The sequence below is a fragment of the Oryx dammah genome, unplaced genomic scaffold (genome assembly GCF_014754425.2).
Source record: "Oryx dammah isolate SB20612 unplaced genomic scaffold, SCBI_Odam_1.1 HiC_scaffold_9, whole genome shotgun sequence".
Taxonomy (NCBI): Eukaryota; Metazoa; Chordata; class Mammalia; order Artiodactyla; family Bovidae; genus Oryx; species Oryx dammah.
This window is the reverse complement of record NW_024070193.1, coordinates 10,380,639-10,386,265: the sequence shown is the minus strand read 5'-3', so window position 1 is coordinate 10,386,265 and position 5,627 is coordinate 10,380,639. Positions and strand designations below refer to the sequence as shown.

At 54.7% G+C, this 5,627-nt stretch overlaps 1 non-coding gene across 1 annotated transcript; it reads left to right on the top strand.

Annotated features, from left to right (window-relative positions):
- The first annotated feature begins 5,555 nt into the window (after nucleotides 1–5,555).
- On the top strand, nucleotides 5,556–5,627 carry TRNAE-UUC. The gene has a single exon. It is a non-coding gene; the product is annotated as a tRNA-Glu (tRNA).

Here is a 5,627-nt window from a genome sequence, read left to right as displayed (position 1 = left end):
TCGAGGGCGGAACGAAGGCGAAGTTAGGCTCAGCCCAAGCTCGGCCCGGGCTGGAGGCGGGGCCACGCAGAGGGAAAGCTGCAGGGGTTAAGCCTAGCCCAGAAGGACCGGGAGGAGGGAGGGCTGCAGGCGGGGCCGGGCTCCGATTGGGTGCGGAGCGCCTGGAGCCCCGTTGCTCGACGGCGGGGGCGGGCTGATCTCGTAGCCTGAGGACCGGGATCCGGTGCAGCTCAGGGGCCGGGCAGGAACCAGTCCTCTGAGTTGAGCGAGCGGAGCAGAGAAGGCGTGTCTCAAAGTTAATGAATCCAATAAACTTGTCCCGGGATCCACAGAGCCCCGGAGGCTCTCCGGACTGCTTCTTTCTTGTCTTAAAGCGGTTTTGACCCCCTTCTCTCTCTTTTGAAGTTAAAAATGAAAAAAATTCTATTGCCACCTCAATGGTTTTGCCTAGGCTGTCTAAGTTGGGGGTTCAGTTCAGTTCAGTCGCTCAGTCGTGTCCGACTCTTTGTGACCTCATGAATCGCAGCACGCCAGGCCTCCCTGTCCATCACCAACTCCCGGAGTTCACTCAGACTCACGTCCATCGAGTCGGTGATGCCATCCAGCCATCTCATCCTCTGTCGTCCCCTTCTCCTCCTGCCCTCAATCCCTCCCAGCATCAGCGTCTTTTCCAGTTGAAGGTACCTTCTCTAATCATCCAAGAGTTATCTTTCTCTGGTCTTCTAGGAGGGAGCCATTCTGGGCTCCAACCTGGGACCCAGCAACCATGACCAAGAAAAAGAAAGAGAAAAAGGTGCCACCAGACTTCTGGAAACATAAGGGCCATGATCTTATGGCCTGTCATCACTGGACAGTAGCTGCAACCCCATGGCCGGCAAAGGTGGCAGGCAGCAGCATTTCTAGCAGGACATTTCAGTCTTTCTGATTCTTTTCTCCATAAGAAGCCCACAGCCCTGACCTCTACTGGACAGTTAAAAAGTCTGCCAAGGGTTACCCAGGAAGGTGTCCTGTGTGCCTTGAGCTGGGGAGGGCCCAGTCCAAAGACAAGGAAAGTCCATGAAGCCAGGAAGCGAGCTGGCCAGCAATGCTTGGCCACCCACAGTCCCCTGTTCAGCACAGACTCCCTCCTTACCACCTTGACACACATCTTGTTTCCGCTCTCAGTTCTCAAGCTGTCTGCTCTCCCTGGAATGTCTGTGTGTCCCTATTTGAATGGCTCCCCTGTTGAGGAGGCATTGGCCTGTAAATCCTCAAATGGTTCCCCCAGGACTCTCTCCTGCCTGGAATCAAAGCTCAGGCAGGCCCTGCTACAAGCACGCAGCGAACCTGTTGAAAACACACAATACCCATCCAGGGACACAGACATTCTGAGATATGCTCTATACATCCATACATAGGCTCAACGTCCAAAATGCTTCAAATCCACAGAACACATTGTAAACATGGGTGCACACAGTCGAGAACACAGCCTGTCCACAAAGGCTACAAACCCAGCTCCAAGGCGGGCCTCTTCCCCCCACAGCCCCGCCCCTCACTTGAGAGCTGATCCTCCCTCCTCAGGCCTCCCCAGCCTGCTCCTAGCAACAGCCAACAGCTCTTGCAGTTGCCAGGCAACAGGAGAACCTGTCAACCCCTAGGAGGCCAGGCTCACCAGAGGTGGGCAGACACAGACCCCAATCAATGGAGGCCAGGAAGGACAGGGCCACTGGGAGGCATGGCCCCCTAGCCCCAAGCCAGTTCCTGTGGTATTTGTACCAGTTAGTCCTTCCTTTCAAGCGCTCTTCCTAGAGTCCAGAGACCCCTGCATCCAGTGCTCCTGGCTGCTCCCTCCCTGTCTCCAAGGGGGCCCCAGGGCTACTGGAAAGAAGCCTCCCTTTGCTCCTCCTGCCACATACCACTCCTGGGGCTCAGAACCCCACAGGACCATCTCCAGCCCAGCTTCTCCTGAATCACCAGCCCCATGTTCACCACTGCTCTGAAGCCTAGTCATTTGGAGTACCCCCAATAATCCCTATTCCTGGGCTTTCCACCTTCTAGCCTTGTGACCAGCCAGAGCCATGATCCTTCCTCTGCATCCCTACCTCCTATCAGTTTCTTCCCTTCCTTATCTCCTAATTCCCACTCAAATATGGCCCCACTGTCCCTTATTCTAGGCCTCCAGCCTTTTCCCTGGCTCTCCATCTTCCTCTACATCTTCTACATGGCAGTCAAGGGAATCCTGCTCAAAGAAGCCACATCACTGTCTTGTACACAAACCTTCTGTGGCTCCCCAGTACCCTGAGGATAAAGCCCACGCACATTGCTTTGGACCATGCAAGGGCACAAGTGCAACAGTGGTGGCTGACAGCAAGGACTCTCCGGGAAGCAGTCTGCAAACTGGCTGGCTGCGTATTACTTTGGACAAGTACCAGAAACTCCTTGGGTCTCAAGTCTTTTTATCATTAGAGTGGACCTAACAGTCATAGATAGCTACCCATTGTACTGGCAGAGATCAGGGCTAAGGGAGGAAATGTAGGTAAATGTTCAGAATGTACACGGTACATGGAACACCCTCAGTACGGGTGACTTGCTATAATAGTAATTTCTGCCAGGTCCTGTAGGTGCTGTCCCCGACCAAGGCCCACATCATCTCCCTCCATCTGTGACACCCTAGCACTCCAGCTATCTGACTTGCCTTGCTCTCCCCGCCCTCTTGCATGTCCTCCTTTATCCCTTCCTCCATTTCCCTCTTCCCTATCTTTCATTCCCTGGCTATAAACTGGGCATCTCTGACTCCTATTATCCTGAGGCTTCCCCTCCCCCAACAGATCCTACCATGCCTGGTGGTCTCTCCCCCCACCCCCCCACCCCACCACCCCCCGTCACTCAGATCTCTGATTCCAGACCCCTTACAGCTTAATCCTTGGGGCTGGTAGGTAAATCTTTGTTAAATGAAATGAATGAATCACATAAACTTTAATTCACCCTTTCTAGGGGTTCCCCCACCCTGGAGCGGGGAGAAGTGTTAACAATTAATCCTGCTGTTGCTATAAAAAAAAAAAATGCCATAGCTGTTTGTGGAGAGAGGGGAGAAATTCAAGGTACCTGGGAAAATTGGGAAGCCTTCTTGGTGGAGGTGGTGTGGGCAGTGTTAGAGGGAGATTACTGAAGGAAGAGGGAACAAGGACTGCGAAGGCGGGTTCAGGAAGAGGTAGGGAGAAAATCGAGGGCCAGAGCTAGAGAAACATCTGGCTTTGCAGCTGAGGTCACTGAGACCCAGAAGGGGTCGGGACCCATCCGTGGTCATCCAGTGAGGGACATACAGGCATGCTGCCTCCTTCACACTTGGGAACCCAGGAGTTCTTTTATCCTTTCATGAGACACTGTTCTGGGAACAGAGGATGGTTGCCCAGCCAGGGCCTCCTAGGCACCAGAGGAGCCGTGACTTGTCTCTCTGCACTGCACGTTGCTCTAGCACCCCCTGAACTAGACTGTAAGGGACAGTGAAACGACATTCAGCAGAGATGAGGATAGTGCCCCAGCTGGAATGAAGGGCCAGCTACTGGCTCCCTTGGAGAGCTAGGACAGCCTTGGGGCTCGCCACAGGCCACAGAGCAGCTCTTCTGTCCTGAGTTCCTGTCATGTACCAGGCTGAACAGGGTGAGGAATGGAGACCCTCTTAGTGGGCTGTGAAACACCAGCCCACAGGCTCCAGGAAGGGGAAGCTGCCAGCACTTCCCCAAAGGCAGTTTCGTGGTAGGCGTGTCTGCCCCCAGCCCAGAGTCCAGGAAAAGGCAGAACCCCACAGGGATGCTGAGTCCAGGATTCTGGCCACCCCACCTCCATGGCTCACAGATGGCAGAGAGTCGCCAGCAAGACTCTGTACCATTAAATCGCAGCTTTACAGATAAAGAGTCTCAGCGACTTCTGCCTGTAGATCTCAGTGGCCCGGGCTGGTTCCCTCCCTGCAACGCTTAGCCAGGCTCCACCTCCTGGTACACCCCCGGCACTTCCTCTTTCCTGCTTCTGAGCCCAGCAGCACTTCTGAGATTGGAGTCAGCTACCTCATCCTCTCTGCCCCTTTCTTCCAAACCTCCATTCCCAGGCTTCTCTTCCCTCCCCCCAGAGAAACAATCCCAAGCCTGGCAGGCCTTGGGGTCCAGGGTCCCCCTCCTTCAACTGGCTTTGGTGCCTGGAGAACTCAGGCCCCCAGCATTCCATGCCCCAAAGTTGCTTAATAGGCTAGGAGATTCCACCTGATCCAGGGGCAGGAGGCTCTCAGAGGAGTCGTCATTTGTTCAACGACTGTGTGCTGAGAACCTGAGGGTGAGGGAGGCAGCCAAGCCTGCCCTTCAGGAGCACACGCCAAACACGTTAACAGGGAAATGAACTCCAGGGTTTCAGAGGAACTCAGCAGGGGACACGAGAGCCACTGGGAAGTGTGTGTATGAGGAACAGTGCCTTGTTCCCAAGGAGGGGAACTCTGAATGATGAGAAGGGACCAAGCATGTGACAAGCTAAAAGAGGGTGACAGGCAGAAGCGACAGCAAAGACACTGGGGCAGGGCGGGAAGGGCCTGAGTGTTCCTGGAACTGAAAGGCCAGCCTGGCCAGAGCAAGAGGGTCTGTGGTGTGAGAGAAGGCAGCCACGAGGCATCAGTGAGGTGAAGAGCAAGCAGGGAGTTCCCAAGTGCCTAAGAGATGCAGGACTGTATATCAGCCTGCAGCAGATCCCAGCATCTCCAAGCCAGTGACTCATGTCTGGCCCTGAAAATCCGACTTATCTTGGCACAGGGTGCTGCTGATATGACTCGGGGAGAACTGTCCGGGGATCCAGGGGGCCCTCAAGGCTCTGGGTCCAGGACTGAGTTAAGACACCCTCCATATCCTTGAAGAGCTCTTGTCCAATTTGCCCCAGTGTCTGCCACCTACGCAGCCTCTAAAGGTCACCTCCCCTGGGAGACCCAGGATCCTTAAGAGGGCCTGGGAAATGTTAATCAGCCTTATCCCCAGGAGCCACTCCTCTGCTCACCTTGTTGCCTTGCCTTCCCTGTCAGTGCTGTCCAAAGGCTGGGGCTGCAAGCTTCTCCTGCGACTCGTTAGGGCCTTCATTAGCACCGCTTCCTGGAATTTAATTTAATGAAGGATCGAAAACAGCCCTAATGAAGGTGATGCAACAGCAAGCAGCCAGTGAGGCGCCTCCAAGGCCGAGCCACCGAGGCTCGGGAGCTTCTTGTAGATGGTGACCAGCAGTAGAGCGGGAAGAGGAACGGGACCTGTTCTGGGAGAGATGCTGCTCACTGGGCCCCGAGAGCAAGGGACACTGCTCTGCAGAATTGCAGGGAGAAAACGCTGCCCCTGAAGCCAACTAGACAAAGTTGGAGGAATGAGCCTGGTTGGGGATGGCTACAGGCTGCTGGAGAAAAATTTCTGCGATGCTGTGGGCCAGCACAGGGCCAGCTGTGGGCCAGTGCCAGCAGAAAGTAAGGACAGGTCAGGTTATCAGAGCCACAGGGCAGGAAGACGTTCAAATTTCAGTCCAAATGTGATGAAGACAATTGGAGGTTTTTAGGGAATTCCCTGGTTGTCCAGTGGTTAGGACGTAGTACTTTCACTGCTGGGGCCCAGGTTCAATTCCTGGTCAGGGAA